Source organism: Cricetulus griseus, chromosome 6, assembly GCF_003668045.3.
Source record: "Cricetulus griseus strain 17A/GY chromosome 6, alternate assembly CriGri-PICRH-1.0, whole genome shotgun sequence".
NCBI classification, from domain to species: Eukaryota; Metazoa; Chordata; class Mammalia; order Rodentia; family Cricetidae; genus Cricetulus; species Cricetulus griseus.
In genome coordinates, this window is record NC_048599.1 from 19,005,543 (window position 1) to 19,026,564 (window position 21,022).

Genomic DNA, 21,022 nt, shown 5'->3' on the forward strand with positions numbered 1-21,022 from the left:
ACCAGCTCCTGCCCTGCTTGAGTGCCTACTATCACTGCCTTTGATGAACTGTTATATGAAACTGTGAGTGAAATAAACCCTTACCCACCCCAATTTGCATCTGGTCATGGTGTTTCATTGCAGCAATGGTAACCCTTACTAGGACATGAGGCTTGGTATCTTGTGCACAGAGAGATGGGAGGTCTTCCCTCTCCTGAGAGGAGCAGTCCATTATCCTGAGATAGGGTTTTAAGGTTTGCCATGGTTTGTATAATGGTCAGGCAAAGGCTTTATCCTCCACGTCCAGGTGGACACTATTCTTGCCTGCTCCAATGAGTTAGCCTTTGTCATGTGCTGCAGTATAGTCTCATAGAGGCAGAGTAATACTCTTTACTCTGAGACTTAACTTTGGCCCAAACCCAATCTCTGCCTGGAGTTCAGTCTAATCCTAGATGTCTACAGGCCCAGAAGTGATTTTTGTGTGCTCCTGAGGTTGTAAGGGTGCTGTCTAGAGTGGCTGTCTAATGGGGGTGTGTGGCAAGATCTGACAGCCACAGGCTGTCAATGGTTGCATGGTGTGTGTGCACTTTGAATGCGAACGTGCATGCGTGTGTGTGTGTGTGTGTGTGTGTGTGTGTGTGTGTGTGTGTGTGTGTGTGTGTGTGATGCATGTGGAAGCCAGAATATAACCTTGAGTGTCATTATTTAGGAGCCATACACAGTGATTTCAGAGACAGTTTGTCATTGGCCTGGAAGTCATCAAGCAGGCTAGGCTGGCAGAACAATGAACCCGAGGGATCTATCTGCCTATCTTTACCTATCTCAGCCAGTGTGACACCTATCTACCTTTCCCAGAAGGAGGCTCTACAAATACACAGCATGACTCAAGCACAAGGAACCAGATACTATTTCTCACCTGTGTGGAGTCAAATGGGCCAGGCATTCAAAGGACAGGTGTGCCCCCATAATAGAGGGCAATGCTTGGCCAGGAAACCTCCTATTTAGATCATCTGTCACTGTAACCTTTCTGATTTCCCAGGTCTCATCTTCTGGGTATCTGCCACCTGTATTGAGTTTCCCCCTGGATAGCCCAGAAGTGCAAGCATGATTCCAGAAGTTTAGACAGAGCTCTCACTGCCTGACACAAGTATAATCTCAAAACGGTTAGTGGGTAGGTTACACCTGCTTATTAGTTTGTAGTTCTGGAGGCACCTCACCCAGCCAGTGTGACCTTTCTTATGCTTGCATTGGGCCCCTGGATGATTCATGAAGATCTTCCCATCTTAATGCCCTCAATCATTTGCCAAGTCTCCTTTGTCACATTAGGTTTGGTAGTCTGTATGTGGATATCTTTTGGGTCTCATTCTAGCTACCACAGACTTCTTTTCCTGGTTCTGCCTTTTTGAATTTCTCTTTTCCTCCTTGAAAATCCCAAACTCTTAAAGTCTCTGCCTTTCTCCCTATCAAGGTATCTTCCTTCCTCCCTCCCTCCCTCCCTCCCTCCCTCCCTCCCTCCCTCCCTCCCGCCCTCCCCTCCCACCCTCCCACTCCTTTCTTCCTTCTTTCCTTCCTTCCCCCTCTCTCTCTTTCTTTCTTTTTTCTTTGTTTTTCAAGATAGAGTTTCTCTGTGTAGCCCTGGCTGTCCTGGAACTTGTTCTGTAGACCAGATTGGCCTCAAACTCAGAGATTCACCTGCCTCTGCCTCCCCAGTGCTAGGATTAAAAGCATGTGCCACCATGCCTGGCTAGATCTATAACATTTAAATCTCAGAAGAAACCTTGAAACTTACTTATTGGTGGATTGGAAGTTACAGGGCAGCCCTTATCCCTTCCTCGGGAGTCTGGAGGCAGTGATGGGAATAAAGGCATCCAGTCTGAGTCCCCCCTTTTGCATCAGCATCATGTTGAGGTCCCCTCTAGGCCAATCTGGTTCTCAGGGTTGTACTTAATATTTGCCGCCTGGCCTGCTGGGCTGTAAGTCTTCAAGTGTAATTTAGGACAATTAAAATGAAGTGTTAGCACACGGCGTGTTTCCCTTGCGATGGATGATGATTCTCTAGTATTGTGTGTAGCTGAGCAGCTGGGTCCCTTGATCCATCAGAGGCAGGCAATGCCAGCCTCCAAGCTCACGGCTGATCTCCCACGCAGAATGAATTAACGTGGCAGATATAATTTCCCTGGGTCAGCATGCTTCACCCTGCAGATCCATCTCGGTTGGAGTGCGGGGGAGGCTGAGTGAAGCCACCTGCTTGCCTGGCCATACAGACTTTGTCTAGGATTGTCTGCCTACCCTCCCCAACCCCCAGCTTCAGCTTAGAGCTGAGAATTGCTCTCTCCTGCCTAATCACAGGGGGGAGGGGACTCAATCAACTTGGGTGTAAAATTCTAGAGTCCTTTGGAAAATGCAATTGGAACTGAATCCTGCCTGTTAACATCTCCTAGTTAATTATCATAGGCTGTATTTTTGGCATCTGGGCTGAGCTGGAGGAGGGGAGGGGGGTGTTGGGGTGGGATCTCCGTCACAATACCAGTTTTAGGAGTCGTTTATCTTGTCTTTTAGACTAATTATCCCAAACTCACCACTAGGCTGTCACACTTACATGCTCCAATAAATGTAGTTTTAAATCAGCCACTGACTTTGTGGCTGGGGTGGCAGCATCCCTGGTTCGTGTCTAACTAGGGCCATCCATCTGCAATCATGGCACTGAGGGGAGGTGGCACTGTTCGGCCTGTATGAATGATCATGCTTATTTATATGCAAATACGTTTGACAAATCAATAATGTATGATTTAGCTGTTCGGTGTGTGTTAGTACATGGGCTGCCTATCCCAGGTGGGGGGTCCAGGGAAGGGTCTTTTGGCCTCTAGCTCCTTCCAATGAGCCTTCTCTTATCTCGGCCCTTCTCTTCTATCTTTGGCTTCCAAGGTTCTCAAGTTCAAGGCTCCTTTTTCCCTTGTTCAGACCAAGAATTTGTTTCTCTGTCTTCATCCTTATCTTGGACTCTGCTTTAGTTAGAACTTGTCCCTTTTATTAGACTAAACACACTATTCAACAAATATTTATTGTGCACTTACTATCGTATTTCTGACTGTATATACTTATATCCACGTATTGTCACGGATTTTGTTGCTGTGACCAACCTGACACAAAAACTTAAGTAGGGAAGGATTTACTTTGGGGAAGGCTTGGTAACAGCAGCAGGAGGCAGCAGGTGGATCACATTACTATAGTCAGGAAGTGTGGCAGGGCTATAAAATCTCAAGACCCTGTCCTAGTGACCCACTTTCTGCAGTGGTCCACTTATGACAGGCTCTACAACCTTCCCAAGCAGCACCACCAGCTGGGAACAAAATGCTGAAACACATGAGCCCGTGGGGGCCATTTCACATGTAGCCCACAATGGTCCATGTATGACACAAGTCCTTTGACTGTATGTACTTTTTCCAAGCATGCTTCTGGAGTGCTCTGTATGTAGTCACACATAGTCCCCCTAATGAGTTGGTGTCAGACCCATTTTACAGACAGGGAAACAGAGTCACTGGATTGTCCAGAACTGTACAGCAAGAGAACATCTTTTGAGAGGCAAAAATCAGGCCAGGCCAGGCTCTGCTTTTATCTTCTGATCTTTGTTGTGAAGTGCAGAGTCTGTATCGTGGGTGAGGAGGTAAAGATGAGACTCTGACCTTATGCAGCGTTTGATCTGGGGCTAAGAACATGAGCCGAATATAAGTCTCAACAAAACAATGTACAGGTTGTGATTGCTGCTATGACAACGATGGAGTCAAAAAACTTAACCTGACTGAGTGCTGTGCAGTGGAGAGAGTCCAAAGGGGGGGGGCGGCAGCTCAGCTTTTCCCACTCTCGGGGGCTTCTGATCTACTGCATGGGGCTGGCAATAATATTGTTAGATGAAGACTCAAAAGTAGTGTCAGAGTTCTGGAGAAGGACTGTGAGGAGAGTGGGCCATTTTGACCTCAGGGAGACCTTTAACACAGACGAGGGGCGCTAAGTGGCAGATAGATGCCTTATCTCACCACCCACCGCCATGTTCAGGCACATGCTCCAATTACTCCCAATTCCTGATGAGAAGACTGGGACCCACTCAGGTTAAGTGGCTTAAGCTTAAGCAAGATTACACAGTGAGGGTGTGGGAGGGTGCTGGCATTGGAAACAGATCCACTCTTTCTGGTTCCTACTAAAGCTGAGTCCTTCAGAAGCCCCTGGAAGAGTGGTTCTCAACTGGTGAGTCATGACCCCCAGAGGGGATCACATATTAGATATTCTGCATATCAGTTGTTTACATTACAATTCATAACTGGCAAAATTACAGTTATGAGGTAGCAATGAAAATAATTTTATGTGGGGGTTACCACAACGGGAGGAACTGTGTTAAAGGGTGGCAGCATTGGGAAGGTGGAGAACTGCTGCTTTAGAGTACGGCCTGTCTGGGGGCTGACTCAAGGTCTGGTTTCATCTTTCCATTTCACGTAGATCCATCCAACCTTGCTGATAGATAGGTTCAGAGCCAATGTATCCTCAGGGTAGTGCTCCCCTTCACTCTACAGTAGTTCCCTGTACCTCTCAGAAACAAGCCTTGTGTCTCTGCACAGCCCACTCTGAGTTATAGCCAAATAGAGCTACCACTCAAACTATTTCCTCAGCTGAACACTCCTCTTTGCTGAGACAACTTTCTCCTTCAAGTCTCTGTGCACATTTCCCTTCCTCTAAGATACCTTAATAGATTCTGGTAAAGCAAAATAGCTGCCCCTCATTTGGCTTCCATTTGCTCCAGGTGTAACTACTTTCCTAGATGGCCTCCAATGATCCTGGCTTCCTTGTACTCGTGTCCTTCTTGTATACTCGTATATCATGTCATTTATTCAGTGATCAATAGGGTACAGCCAAAGTGATGGTTTGTGACTTCTGTTTCTAGCTCTTAAGAGACACCAGTCCTTCCTTCCTTCCTTCCTTCCTTCCTTCCTTCCTTCCTTCCTTCCTTCCTTCCTTCCTTCCTTCCTCCCTTCCTTCCTTTTTCCTCCCCTCCTCCTCCTCCTCCTCTTCTTCTTGATCTCTTGCATGTTGAGAGGGCACTTGGCTCTTTGTAAGGCCGATGTGGCAAGGAGATGAAGTCTCCTGCAAACAATCAGTGCTGGCATCGAACCCTCTCTAGCCCCAATGTACCCTTCTAGTCATTACGCCCGCTAACATCCTGACAGCCACCTTATGAGAAATCCTGGGCAAAACTCAGCCAGTAAAAGCCGTTTTAAGCTTCTGGCTCACAGGAGCTGTGTTCCATAATAAACATTTACTGTTTGAAGCCACTAAGCTTGGAATAATTTGTTAAGCAGATATAGACATTGACTGTATCGAACAGATCCTCTTTTTAATATTTTTCCACTTGTCTGTGGGCTCCCTGAGGGTGGGACTGTGTCTTTTTCTCAGTCTTGTCCTTATCATTTGGCAAGGGTCTTGGCACTTATCAGGTTTTTACTTGTCTGATTCCAGGGTAGGGGGTTTACAGACCCTTCACAGGGAGGGACTGGGCTGATTCCTGATTTGATTTCTTGAAAAGAGTGCTGTCTTCCCAGAGAGAACCATGCCATTCTCCGTTCTCTCCTTTTTGTTCCTTTTGCATGACTTGGAAGTCACCATGGGATGGATTGAGCAGGTTCCCTTCTCCTTAGAAGTTCCCAAGATCCTGAAGCAAGTGGCAGGAAGATATTTTGCTGACTTGTAAAAGCATTGACAATCTGTGCCCAGATGCTGGGCGGGGGGGTCATCAATTCCAGTTAGTAGCTCCCTTCCTGCCTGTGGAGGCTGTTCCTGCTGCATCCCTGGACCATTAGTGCTTGTTCTCCTTAGCACTGGTAGCCAGTCCCAGCTCTGGGTTGGACACATTCACTTCCTGCAGGGCTCATGGCCATGAAATATTCAGTGACAGTGACTTCTCTCATATTTCTTCATATTCAGGGTGGCCACTCAATTGATATGTAAATAAAGTGCACTAGCATTGAGCCTGTCCCACGCTGCATTATTTAAGCCTCAAAACGGTGCATCATCCGTCATGGGGCCCATTGGAGGGACCCTGCTGGGTGCTGGGCAATAAAGCCCGCAAGAGCCTCATCAGAAGCAGCGGGTGGCCTAGTGGAAGTTCATTTATGCATGAAATATTCAGCCAGCAACAGTACCAGTCTTAAACATCAGTAATTGGGGGGTTTCTATTGCTCCTAACTAGTGCCTCTAAATTATTGCAAAAGACTGGCCAATTTACAAATTACACATATTTGTCATGCTCTTGTACCTTTCCTGAGCTAACCGAAACTGCCTGTGTTGCGGCTGTGCACATACTTGCCATGGTGATCGGTGCCCAGAGGAGCTGGCTCCTCCGTGGAGCCGAGTGGAACCTGCATCACATGTGCAAGCCCTGCCTGCCATTCATTTCCTAATCCCAATTGATGACAATGACCCCTCTATGGACCACTCACTGCCTCCTTCTCCTGAGGTCAGGTGTCTGAAGGAGCCAAACATACTCCAGGATTTCCTGGCTCCACTATCTGCTCTTTCATGTTCTTGCATAGCTCTGTGTGAGGTAATTTCCCATCCAACAAACATTTACAAAACATCTGGGTGAGATGTTGAGGCACAACATAGACCCAAAGCAGAGGTCTTCAAGGAGCTCATAGTTCTGTTTGGATTGCACAACACTGGAGTGCTGTCTGCAGTTGGCTTCTCCTAGGCAGACTCTGAGCCTGTAAATGGTTGCAAATGGTTTACTTGGGAGATAACCTCAGGAAACAGTGCTGGGAATATGAACATGGGGTGGGGAAGGGAAAGGCATTCCTGGAGGAAGGGTTAGTAAGGGTGACAACTGGGGCTCAGCCTCTAGGACCTCATTAGAGGTGTTGAATACAAGAAAGTTACCACATTAAAGGGGGAAGGGACTGGGGTATGCATCCAACCTTAGGAGGACGCTGTAGAGAGGGTTCCTCGTTGTGCAGTGGGAGGATGCTGGCAAAGGCAATAGGTTTGGCGTCTTCCCCAGCATCACCTGGGGGAACCAGCAACTGTCTTATGACCATCTGGATGAGGCAGGTTTTTTTCTTCTCTGGATTCTGGCACAGTCCCTATGGGCACTGGTACTTCAGGTTTTCTGGGATGAGGTGGGGGTATGGAGACCCCTGTGGGGGTGGCTGCTAACCTTTTTGGCAAAGGGGCTCTTGCCCTTTGGATGAGTGCTGCCTACATTGGGCAAGAGTGGGAAGAAAACTGATAATGGAAAAACTCTGATTATCCCAAGAATGCATTTTTACCCAGCTGGTGACAGCCTTCTGGTCTCAATGAAGTCATCTCCTCAGAGGGGACTTTGTCACCACTGATCCAGAAGACCACCCCACCCCTCACTCATCTGCTTGCCTTTGTTGTTTCTGCTTCCCAGCTCCCAAGAATGAATGGCTAATCTGTTCTACTTGCTCCTGTACCCAGGCAACTCACTCAACACCAGGCTCACAGAGGGTCTTCGGAGATTGTTGCTCCAAGGGTGAGCAAGTGCATGAGGTAGGTACTTTGACTCCTGTCACAGATATAGTGGGGTTGGGAGACATTGGGGAGTAGACCATGTGGTGAAGTTAGGCCTGGAACAGAAGCATTGATCCCAGTATTCTTCAGTAAGCACAGCCTCATGTTTCCCTTCTAAACCCTCAGCACCCCACAAGCATTATCATCCTTTTGAACTGGAAAATCTCCTGGAGGCCAAATTCAGCATTAAGAGACACAGGACATGAGTTTCTGAAAGCTCATCTGTATCCCTGCTCATGCCAGGCCCAGCAGGCTAGAGTGTGGATGCTGTGTGAGGAAGCTGTTTCCTGTCCCCGCAGGGACATACTGCTGGGCACTGAATCTCCAGTCTCAGCTATTAAAGGAATTAAAGTTCCCAGGGAAGAGAAAAGATCCAGGAAACCCTTCAGGACCAAAGTATTTTTTGGATAACTCCTTAAAGGCATTTCCTGTACAGGTAGCCATTTCCTTTTCTTTTATCTTTTTATTACCATATATTAATTGCACATAATATTGAATTTTATTATGGCATTTCCATATATATATATATATATATATATTCACACACACACACACACACACACACACACACACACACACACTTATTCAATATTACCCTTGTCTCTTCCTATCCCTTTCTTTTCCCAGTAACTAGTCACCCTTCTACTTTGTGTGTGTGTGTGTGTGTGTGAGAGAGAGAGAGAGAGAGAGAGAGAGAGAGAGAGAGAGAGAGAGAGAGAGAGAGGGAGAGAGGGAGAGAGAGAGAGAGAGAGAGAGAGAGAGAGAGAGAGAGAGAGAGAGAGAGAGAGACTCTGAAATTAGACTCACTTACAGGAGCATGGACAGTTTACTATTGGGTACACTACTGAAAGAAATGTTCTGTCCCCTAGCAACCATCAAGGATGGATGGGTGGGGCCTCTTGAATACGTCTCTCCTCCATGATGAAGCTCCATCTTGTATAGGTTTTGTTCAGGCAATCACAGCTTCACTATCCATCTTATGCCCAGAAGACAGTATTCTACTCCTCTCTCTGGCTTTTACACTCTTTTTGTCCCCTTTTCCATGATGATCTCTGAGCCTTGGGGCAGGGGTGGTATCGATATAGATGTCCTAATCAAGGCTGAACATTCAATAGTCACTTATTCTCATCACTCTGACCAAATATAAACATTTGCAATAACAAATGCCCATGACTAAGAGAAGGTTATCTGACCAAATCTGACAAAAGCTCTAATCTATGGGCATAAACATAATTTATCAGAAGGCAATTTGATGGGTCATCATGTCCACTTAGCAACAGCAATTGCTTCTCCACTAGAGCCTATGACCTCCTTAGCTATGGGCTTTGGACCATGTTTATGGTACCAGATGTGATTTCTCTCCTGTGGAGTGAAATCAAATCCAAGCAGAGGGTGGTTGGTTATCTCCATAACAGACTTGCCACTACTGCACCAGCGGCCACATCTTTGCCTGTCAGGTGATCAGTGTACCAAGCAGGACACACAGTTGAGTAAGACCAGTGATGAGAATTTTCCCCATGCAACCTGCTTAATACCTTTGAGGGAGTAGGTCTTTCTTTGTCCTTCTTTGCAATGGGCTGGAATTTCTTACTCTTTTGAAAACTAATACATATGAGTCTAAGTGGAATTAGATAAAACAACAAAAATATGAAATGATCTTAGCTTTATTCACTCATTTTAATTCTCTCTATTATATATAGTATATTATATATACTATATACAATATAATATATTATTAGTATATATACTATATATACTATATAATATAGTAATATATTATAGTAATATAGTAATATAGTAATATATATATATATATATATGTGTGTGTGTGTGTGTGTGTGTGTGTGTGTGTGTGTGTGTGTATTTGAGACAGAGTATTTCAAATGACCTAGAATTCACTATGTAGTCCAGACTGACCTTGGACTTATGGAAAACCTACTTTAGACTCAAAATGCTAGGAATACAAATATGAGCCATCATGCCAGGTTTATGATTTCCTATTTATAGGAAGTCATAATGATAACTGAAAAGGATTGCTATGTATGACTCTACCCAGATTTCCTCAAAGTTGACACATTATTGTGTTTCTTTGTTTATGTGTGTGTGCATACACATATAAATAAACATTTTCTAAACTGTTTGGTAGGAAATAGTGTGCCTTTCTTTGCTAATTCTGTGCCCAAGCTCCACAGCTATGAAAGACACCATTCTGTTTTCTCCTCCTCCTTAAGATTTACTTTTATATTTATTTGTGTGTGAGTGTGTGTGTGTGTTTGTCTACCACATATGTGTGGGTGCCCTTGGAAGCCAGAAAAGAGTATTGGATCCCCTGGAGGTAGAGTTACAGGTGGTTGGTTGTAAACTGACTAATGTGGGTGCTGGGAAATGTACTCTGGTCCCACCCCATCAGCCTATTTCTTGCTCCAAACGTTTGTGTGTGCCATTTCCAGTGTCAGGAAAGAGCTAGGAAAACTGCTATTTACCTTTGTGCTTTGTTTTAAGATTTCCCAACTCTGGAAACCCAGAAACCCTTCTCTTTTGCTTATTCTGAGGACTGAAAATGGTTTTCTTCAACTAGACTGGAGCTCCTTGAGGGCAGACCTGGGGCTCATTCGCAGTGCAAACCTTAGCTCAGATGAGTAGCTGGAAAATGTGGGTGGGATGAATTAGAATAACTAATAAATAACACTATTTAGTCCACTTCTAAGATATTTTAATCTACATGCCCACATTCTGCACTCCTTAGTTTGCTAAGAGGCCTGGGAACTGGAGGGATTTCCATAAGGAAAAAGGGAAACAGTGTTCTGGTTTGATTTGGGCAGAACATTGGTTGTTACTCTCCTCCTCCCATATTTCAACAGTTTCTGCATTTCACCCTTTCAGATTGCCCTGGGTCCAGCCAGGAGTTGCCTGCTTCTCTTCCGTTTCTAAGCTTCCCAAACAAACTTCCTATTAATGCTTGCCTGATGCAAATGTCAAATGGTCCTGTGTGGATGCTATTAAAATAATGAATGCAGAAGGGGATAGATGAACAAGGCTGGGAATCGATCTTGGACCCCTGATGAGATCATTAAGAACTTGGGGGGGAGGGGAGGAGGCATCATTCTCACAGGTTGAAATTTCAGTAGTGCCTCTTCTTCCCCTCCATCAACTCCTTTCCTCCTTCCTGTCTCCCTGCTGATTTATGGGCTGGAGCCTTCCCTCCCCCCACCCATTACCCTCAATGCAGTGCTAACTCACCATGGAAAATCTATTTGTGTCAAATGGAATTTTATCTTGGCCCAGGAATTAATGCAGTTTGTAAAAGATGTTTTAATCACACTTTCCTTAATGCAAGAGTATTGAAAAAAAAAAAGCTTCCCTAAAGACTCAGGCAGGTGTCATGAAAATGTTTCTTAGCTTCTTGATGAGGGCACATAGCAACTGGTCTAGACTTGGTCATATATGGTGGAAGAAAGAAAAACTGTCCTGGGAGGGTTCAGCTAGGTGATGGAGAAGGGCATGGGGAGTGCTTTAAATTAAATCCTTAAGAGAAGTAGACTCGATTATTATTGTCAATGATTCTTCTTGGACTTATGTTCTCAGGACTATAGAATAAAGATTTAACTTCTGAGAATTTGATTCAATTCATGGAAGAGGGAGCAGATGTGGGGATAAAAAAGCCTGGTATGCACAGGTCCAAATCCCAGTGGCTCCACTTCCTGGATGTGTGAGGATGTCTCCCTGAGGTGCAGTAAAATGGGAATTACCTTCTTTAGCACTCCCTGCATCATGTGATGATTGGATGAACAGATACACAGGAAACTGCACAGCTTGAGGCTGGAGCAGAGGGAGCCCTTCCATGGTTGCTGGTTGTCCCTCATTTCTCCCTGTTTTCCTCCTCCCCTAGAGTCAGAAGACATTAGGTCATGCTGTAACATTGACACTGCAGACTAGCCAGGCAAGGAGTAGGCACTTTCCAAATATACACAGAGTGAAAGACTAGCTTATCTTGGGGATTACTGGCACAATGCACTATCTTTTTGGCCAATAAAGAAAATAATTCTGTAAAAAAGATACCACTCTTGCTGGTAGCTCATAGGTTTGCTGTTTTCGTTGCAGCCTGTCTGAATCCCCACCCCCTGCTGCCATGTTTATTCTGTCTCCATGTTATTACTTTAATGCTTCTATTATCTAACTTTTTAATATTTACTTGTTTACTCTGTGCCTATCCTTCCACTGGATTCAAAGCTTCTCCATGGCCTATGTCTTTCTCACATATCATTGTATTGTTAGGACCTGATAAATAGTTAGTGGTCAAGAAAATACTAGTTGAATGTCCTTATAAACAAGTGAATATACAGATTAAATGGAATGGCTTACTTTGTGGGTCCCTGCTTGTCTGTGTAGGTGTCAGGGACTTAGTGCTGGGCAGCCTACTTCCAGAATGGCTTGTTCAAAGATCTTCAAACTGTAGCCAAGGGAGTAGGTGTGGCCCAGGCGGATACAGGAGAAGAGATGACTGCTAGACTGATGTAAGAACCATGAGCACTGTAAAACACACTTCCCCTGCCTCATCTGATCTGAACTGCAATGACCAGCTTCTCTCTGGGAGTGGGAGGAAGGAAGAGGCTGGGTCTTGGACAGCAGACAGAAAAGGGTTTAAAAGTTGTCCCGTGGCTGAGGAATCCCTGACCACATACCTATAGCCAGCTCTGAGAGCACGAGAAAGGGAGATCTCTGTGCTGCTTGGTCCTGGTTTGATGGTTGACCTCCCTCCTGCCATGCACCAGAGTTGGAGAGGCAGAGTGGCTGCTGGAACCAGGTCAGGTACTGCCACAAAGCCTCTTGTGGGTGTGTACAGCTTTGGGAACCACAGAAGTTCTTATTTGTCATAGACTCCATGGCTCATACGGGCTCAGGGCTTTTACAGCTGCATTTGACTTAATATCTTGGCTGTGGCTTGGTGTGGAAAAAGCTCTGAGCCTGGCTGTTGCAGGGAGTGAAAAGCCAAAGGCTGTAGGAAGGGTGAATGGGTGCATTCATTTATTCAACCATTTAGCCACTCCATTAATTAATTTGCTGAATTGGGTTTTTTTCTCATCTTCTACATGTTAATCAACACATCAGGACAATGACCAATGACCAATGACAATGACCAATGCAAAAGATAGACATGGTATCTGCCAACATGAAGCTTATAGTTTAATGGAGGGAAACCACCCACATGACTAAAACACACACACACACACACACACACACACACACACACACACACACAAATCTGTAATCACCATGGTAACCTACTATGAAGGGAAATTACAGGTATATGTTGTTTTATCTTAGGCACAGTAGCTGTGCCTAAATCTACTGCTATTTCAGCCAGCAATTGTGACTCCACAGTTACCAGCCTGCTTTTCTGGCAGCCGTCTGGCTGCTCAGGCTGCAGCCTGGAGGGAATAATGTTCCCACAGGCATTGGCTCTGCTGCTGCTGCTAAGGTAGCTTTAACTAAATCTCTATCTATTTATAAATAAAACTAAAGACTCAATGGCTGGGTGAAAACCTGATAGCTCAGAGATGTTGAGTAGCACCTAGATAACCTTCTCTCCTTTCTGGCATCTCCCCCAAAGCCAGTCCTCCTGCTCTGCCAAAACAGAGAAAGCTGTGCCACTCAAAACCTCTCCCTGCTACTTCTGGTACATCTCTTTATCTCTTCCAGATGCCCTCTGATGCTCTGTGGTTATTTCCTGTTAACTAGTTGCTAACTCAACCTCCTGACCAGGGTTAATTTTATTTAATTACCACAAATGCAAATTGGAGGCTCAGTGTGATCAAATATCCTCCAACAGGTTATAATAATCTTGATAATCAGAGAATGTTGTAACAAATCATTCCAAAAGGCCATGTATCAAAACACAGTTAATTAAGTCAGCCTTTCTGGTTGGGATCTGTGTGGTGACTTTTCTTGTCTTGTCTGAATCCTTCATCTATCTGGTGGTTTGGGGTAGGTCGGCTGGCCAAGATGGCTTTATGTGAGGCATCTTACTCTTCGCATGTCTTTTTCTGCAGCCTGGAATGTTCTCCAGCTGAAAGTAGAGAAGCAAGAGTTAGGTGAAAGTACGAAGTGCTTCTGAGCGGCTGCAGGAGCCCTCTCCAATGGTGTGACATTCCAGCTGAGCTATGCAGAGTTAGCCGCTGTTGCAGTCCTGGCAGCTACTCCATTTCTCCAGCTCTAGTGAGTGGCAGGAGGGGAGGTCAACTATCAAACCAGGGGCAAATGGCAGAAGCGACCTCCCTTTCTCATGCTCTCAGAGCTGGCTATGGGACACTTGGTCAGAGATTCCTCAGTGCCCCTTGTAAAAAGCCTGTCTCTACTTGTCTCATTTTGTTGGCTGAGGCAAGTTTGGGGGCCAACTTAGGTTTCAGTGGTGGGAAGCTGGACTCTACCTCCTGTACAGAGGGACTGTCAATCAGGTTAAGGATACAGATAGGGCTGTGGCAAGGAGAAGCACTAGGGTACCAGTGTATTGCCTCACAACCTGATCAGGAGCACCAGGATGCTTTACTTCAAACCTCAGGAAGCCTCTCTGAGGTTGTGACACTTCAGCTAAGTTTTAAAGAGTTAGTCAAGTGAAGAGAGAAGGGAGCATTCCAGGCAGAGAACATGAGCTGGCTGAGCTCTGAGGAGTGATTGAACTAGACAGAATGAAGATACTCTTTGGAGGGCTGCAGAAGAGGCAGGTTTAGATCTAGATGAGGGAGAGGAAGAGCAGAGGCCATCCCAAGCTCACTCCAGAGCAAGACCTGCTGGAGCAGAGGAAACACAAGGGCTTAGATTTATAGTGTATATGTGATAACATAAGCCCGCGTGGGTGTGACAGAGTTCTCAAAGGAGAAGCAGCAGGTGATATGAATAAGTCACAGATACACATAAGGGATTGAAGCCAAGAGCTAAATATTGGGTCCTACAGAGCACAGGGTCAGAAAGAAGAGCAGAGGTGAGGTGTTGAATAGAGGAGGAGAGCTGAGGGGAGGGAAGACTTCGGTGTGTGTGTGTGTGTGTGTGTGTGTGTGTGTGTGTGTGCGCGCGCGCGCCATGGTGGGGCTGAAGGAGACAGGAGGGTTTTGTAGAGGAAGAAGCTGGGTCAAATGAGGGGTTGGTACTGGATGCTGAGGGCCAGGCAGATTGGAGTTTGGGGTTCATGGTAGATCTTACTTGTGTGTGGTTGGATCAAGGAACTGGAAGGTCTAGAGAAGTATAGGGGAGACCCAAACAGGAGCAATGGTAAGGGGGTTACAGGGATGATGAGATGCTTGGTAGAGGTGAAGTTACTCTGGGGAGGGGACTCTGGAGTAATGGGGGCAGGCAGAACTCTTTTCACTCTTAATGTTTCATTTCTGGTCTCAATCTTAGAAAGCCGAAGGCCTAGGAAGTGAATGAGTTTGGTCTTGCAGCCCATGCCATTGTGTGGGTGAGAGGGAGGTGATCAGAGGGCTGTATGGGAGGAGGAAGGAGAACCATGGGAACAAGTGGGATCTTTCTGCATAACACCAGGAGTGGAATGGGCTCAAATGCAGCTGTGTGATCTTGGGCTAGTCATTTCAGCTCTCTGAGCCCGAGTGTCTTCCCATACCAAATGGGTACTTAAAATAGTGTTTCCCATTTTCCAAGCTTATGCATGCAGTAAGGCTGCTAAGATGAAATGTGGAATTCTGGTCAAAGTCAGGGCAGCAGATGCCATTAGGTAACACTAGCAGGACAGCTGCATTGCCTAGGGAACACTCTATACATATGACAAGGTGAATGTTGACAAAAGGCATGGGGGACAATGGTACTGTTGGCTGTTAGGGTCATGTGATGTGGATTTTAGGCAGCCTTATGGGATTGGGGCCTGGAAACAGGCTTGGCATTCGGAGGGATGCTGGCCTGTCCCCATTTTGTCCTCCCGATCTGCAGGAGCTGCCCATCTGTCAGTGACTCAGACTGTCAGGCAGGCTGGTGAGGGGCCTACAGGCAAGGGAGGCTTCTCTGACAGGGGAGTCCTTCACTGTCAGCAGCTTCGCCTCAGTGGGTTAATAAAGCCATCCATCACACGCTCCATGCCAGGTATCTAAATGCCTACTTAATACCACCCTGGGGAGTGGAGTCTGTGCTGGGGATGCTCACCGGGCCAGGGTCCTGGGGTGGGTGGAACTTGGTCTGGGGGTCTGTGATGTCCAGTTGTGAAACCAGCTCAGGATCTCCCTTAGCCCAGTTGACTTGAATGTCTGCAAGAGACATCCATATATGAGGCTGTGGTCTGAAGGCACAGTACATAGTTAGAGCAGATGTATAGAAGGCTTCTGGCTGGTGTGTTTCAGTCAAACTACAGGTGTCTTGTTAGCCAAGTACCTACTATGTGCACTTTGTCACATGAACTCACTATAAACTCTGTCCCCACTGTGCAGATGGCAAGACTTGAGATCAAGAGCCATGAACCATGCGTGGTCATAGAGGCAGGTCCACCACATGCTGGAGCGCGTCAGTCATTCTTCCCTGTGCTGTTTTGCTGGTTTCCTGGGCCAGGTGCTTCCACAGTTCTACAATCCTCCAAGCTATGAGACTTGAAAGGACCCATGCAAGGCCACACAGAGAGGAAGTTCAGAGCTGGGACTCAGCCCAGGTCTGTGTGGCTCCCAGATCTGTGGTGGTGTTACTATTGTTTTCTGCCAGAATAGTTGAAATAGAAAGTATTGCAACACCTTTCTGTCACAAACCTTTCTTCTAAAAAATCTGATGTGGGATCCTGTTGTTAAGAGCAGGTGAGGAGGGCGCCATTCTGGTTAAGTGAGGCCTGAGGAGGGTGCCATTTTGGTGAAGTGAGGCCTGTGTTACTGCCTCGAACGCAGTGGCTTAGACACAACTCTTGTGGTTTTGGAGTGTTAAGAACTCAGACGGGGAAGAGGCCCGATGGGTGGCTTCTTCACTGGTGCATCTTGGGAAAGTTAAAGGCTGCAGCTGCAATCTGAAGGGTCAAACTCACAGTTCTGGTGGCCACAGCTGACTATGGGTGGGTGAACCCGTTTCTCCTGTGTAGTCTCTGTGGGAACCAGCCTGGCTTTCCTAATCGCGTAGTGATTAGGGTCTAATGGTGCCATGGAAAGCCCCAGGACCCCTTATGATGTGGCCCCGGAAGTGAGGCAGCATCACTTCCTGTGTAAGTTTAGAATAGAATAGACTGGAACGGGAGTGTGGGGCTGGAAATATTGCTGGGCCTAAGAAGGAACCTAATTGGCCCAAAGAATACCAAAGAAAAGTCCTTCCATTCTGATGGAATGGTAGACGTGTCTCTGTTTGGCCTCTTCCCCTCCTGGTAGCGCCTCCTGTTGGCTAGTTGAAAAATATCCCATCTCTGTCTCTCCTTCAGGGGCCTCAGAGGTCCAATCCATCCTCTTCCTTCTCACTTACTTTTTGAACAGCCGATGTATTAGTTGGGATAATTCTGTCAACGCATGCCTTTTATGCCCAGAACGTGCCTGGTAAATTTGTTAAAGAATACCCCAGGCTAACACATCATTACACCCCCAAACTCATCTATCTTTTTATTCTGGATTAATTCTTTTTCTCCCTCTCTCTTCACCTCCTCCATAAATCCTGGTGCACTTAATTAATTTCAGTTCCACTGTAAGGTCCATAATACAGAATTGTTCAAGCAAACACAAAATTAATTATTCTATTTACAGCCTTCTCATTGAGAGGAGCATTTCATCTTTCATAATTACATTTTGGAACGTCCAATTATGAATTCAGGCGCCTGCTGTTTTGCATACGGGGATGGTCCCCGAGTGTCCTCGAAGTAGGAAAGTTGGGCTGGTGGCTTATTGTACTTGATGCTGGCTCAGGCACTGCCGGTTTGACCCACGAGGGAACTTTTATGGAGACATTGTAGTAGGGGCAAGATGATAGAATGATTTGGGACTGGGGATGGAGGTGAAAGAAGTTGAGGAAGCAGAAAGGGAGAAAAGCAGGGGATGACTTAATTGGGATCTCATCACAGGATCAAGAGTTTCATGTAGGAAGAAGCAGATTCTTCATCTTGCCAGGTTGCCAGGGAAGATTCTTGGCTTTTTTCTTTTTCTTTTTTCTTTTGCAAGCCAGGGACACAGACACTTGGCACTAGTCTCCTGCTGTAGTTCCCTGATCTTCTACCCTTCCTGTCTACCTCTTTGTCACAGAGGACCACTTCAGTCTTACCAAGCCATTGGGCTCTCAGCCAGAACATTTGGAGCAGGAGTGGAGGAGCTACTCTTCTCTGCTCCTTGAAGACTACTCCTTGGCCTTTCAGTGGTTACAGGACAGCCATGTCTCTTAGATGGGAGAGACAAAGCCACTTGGCCTCTGTTTAGGGCCCTGCTCTAAACACCCAGGAGAGCCCAGGGAACAATCACCTGGAGCAGCGCATGCTTGTTGCATGGAGTCCTAAAATCAAGAGTCCTATTTAATGGTTTTAAGAAGTGTCAGTTTCCATGGAGCCACACAGACATGAAACTTAGCATGACTGCTTAAAAACAAGTTAAATGCCATTAGAACATTTATTAAACAGGGTGCTGTGGAATATGCCTGAAATTCCAGCATTCAGAGGACGAGGCAGGAGGATTTTAAGTTCAAGACTAGCCTGGGCTATATATCAAGACCACCTTATAAAATAAAACAAAATTAAAGTTGAATAAAAAAACAAAGTCCACTTCTTTGGACAGTGACAGTGTTCCTCAGGTACTCCATCCCCCCATGTTGTCATCTCTCTCCTTTCAGGGGGAATGAGTTTTCCCTTAGCATAGGGTGGCTTCCTTTCTCTTAAACATCCAATGGAGTTCCTATTACATGCTGAGCATCACAGAGGGTATCATGTACAGGTAACTTTATATATATTGCTTATTTCACATCCACAGTCTCTTTGTAACATTCGGGGTTAGATTTTTGACACCTGAGACCCTCATCTCAGAGAAGTTTATGCAGGTGGGTGTGAAGAAGGCTGAAGTGCCAGCTGTGGATGGGCTTTGAAAGCTTAGGGAAATTGTTGATGCTATAGTTGTGGCAAGTTGTAGGAATGAGATTTCCTCTGACCACCTGTGCTTACTAACTGGACAGCCTGACTTCTCTTTGCCTCAGTTTCCTCTTGTGTCAAATTGGGAAAACACTACCTACCCATCCGTCTGCTGCGAGGTGTCGAAGGGATTATGCTGGAAAGCTGGCTCACACAGGGAAGGTGGGCATTAAGAGGTCATACCTCAGTTTCTCTACCCTCTCACAAGTAAAATCTGAGTAGACAGGTAAGAGAGATGTGTTTTGAAATGGAAGCTTCTGACTTGGTTCACAAAGGCTGGTGTCTGGGAGTGTGAGGCCCTCAGGAGTAGAGCAGTAGCTAACATGAAGGGGTAGGGAAGCCCTTGAGCACCCACTGTCCATCTACTTATATATCTACTGTGTTTCTCATGATTAACACCTCCAAAAATTCCCACTTCTCTTAGAACGAACATAGAGCTTGTACGGAGAACCATAAAGCCAACCTGCTCCCATCTCCATCTCGTTCTCACTGGCTCTTTATATGCTGTGCCCCAGCCACACTGGTCTGTCTTCTGTTCCTAGAACCACTAATGTCTTTCCCACCTCAGGGCTAGCCATTCCTTTGGTCGCCCACATTCTGCCTGAAGCTCCGAATGCAGATGGCTCCAATGCCATCTTCAGAAAACCTTCTCTGCACCTCTTTATGTTTTAGCTTTTAGGCCAGTTCTCCTATCACTACCTGTAATCTCTTGTTTTCTTGTTTATAGTCTGTTTTCAAAACATTGGAATATAAAGATGTAGGAGAATGGAAATCATGCTCGCCTTTCTCCATTCTTTATCCCCATTTTATGGCATGTATTCAATGAGTGTTGGATGTGTGCATACACGTGTGTACAACATGCATGTATGATGCACATGAGCACATATGCAGGTGCACATGGCCATGTGAGCGTGGAGGGCAGAGGAAGGAACAGCCATCTTCTGCCTTGCTACCTTGAGCCAATCTTCCATTGAACCCTGAGCTTCTTCCTTCAAAGTTCTGGGGTTACAGGGTCACATGGTCACCCTGGGCTTTTTATGTGGGATTTGGGGATCAAAACTCAGGTCCTCCTGCTTGTGAAACACACATTCTTACTGTGCCATTTTTCCAGTGCACATTTTAAAGGCTGTACACTATGCCTATATCCTCAATAGGGCACAGCAAGTCTGGGATGAAGATTTTGGTCTGTCCTCCCTTGTGGTTTGCTGTAGAAGAAATGGACCAGGCTTAATTTTTCCTTTAAACAGGAATTGTAATGTTGAGAAGCCATCTTCCAGCTGAACAGACCCTTGAGATAGGGGAGAGTCATTGATTCATCTCATAAGTGATTTTCTTGAGATCTGCCCACACTGAATAATTACTTGCCTTGTAGGCTGAGAATGTCTTCCTGGTGTTCCAACCTGGTAGGTTTGTTTTGTTTGTTAATTAGCTATTAATTGTAAGGACTTCTGGGAATATGAGGTTAACAACAAAAAAAGAGGCCTTAGAGGTGGGCTAGGGGTCTAGGGCAAGCAGGGACCTCAGATTAGAGTGAGGATGACCTCACTGGGCACTGGGTTAATTCATTTCAAATGGTGTCACATATAGAACTCCATCAGTTCTTGGGATGGTGAGCGATTTTGTTAATTAAGCCCTGTAAACACTACAGCTTAATTTCCAGTAGTAGATCCGCAGCCAGTGGGTGAGAGCTGTAGCCACTACTGGCCAAGAGCAGCAGGGGCTGTCCTTGAAGAAATAGGTCACACATGATATAGGGAGGCTGAGAGGGAGGAAAGCAGCTCAAAAGAGAGGACTTGACCATGGGTGTGTCCCTTTCTGCCCTCTCCCTTTGCCTCTCCATTAGGCCCTGCCCTTGGGACTATCCCAGCTTGATGAGAAGAATATGCTTGTAATTTGAAGAGTGTTTCTGGGACCTCATCCCATTCTCCAAGAGGCTCAAGCCAGAAGTGTCCATCATGGATGTTCACTACCCTCTATTTTGCCTCCACCACACCCCATCCTTAAAATCTCTGCTATCTGTAAGAGTCAGTGTGTTTCAAGCACTCACTCCTTTGGCTTTGCTGGTACCTTTCGTCTTCTCCAGTGGCCCACCAATTCACCACTCTCCTTCCTGGAAGACCCACAGTAGTCATCTTGTGGGTCTCCCTACTGCCTTTATTGGCCCTATAATTCTTTCTTCACCCAACATCTGGCCTGACCTTTCCCAAGGGTACATCCAATCATGTCACTTCCCTTCTTAAAATTCCCCTGGGGCTCCCCCTTACCTAGATAAGGGCAACTATCCTATCCAAGGTCTGTAAGACCCGGTTGACCTAATGGAGCCCTCTCTTTCCAATCTCAATTGCCATTAGGGCTTTGGACAAAGTGCCCCTTCTACTAGGAACACTTTCTACATGTTTGTAT

At 46.0% G+C, this 21,022-nt stretch overlaps 1 long non-coding RNA gene across 2 annotated transcripts in view; it reads left to right on the plus strand.

Annotated features, from left to right (window-relative positions):
* LOC113836365 overlaps positions 1 to 21,022 on the plus strand; it is a 171,590-nt gene that overhangs the window by 114,494 nt on the left and 36,074 nt on the right. For both annotated transcript variants that reach the window (XR_003486444.2, XR_003486445.2), the window contains exon 3: positions 7,415 to 7,533. This is a non-coding gene — a long non-coding RNA (uncharacterized LOC113836365). The remainder of the gene's footprint in view (positions 1 to 7,414; positions 7,534 to 21,022) is intronic.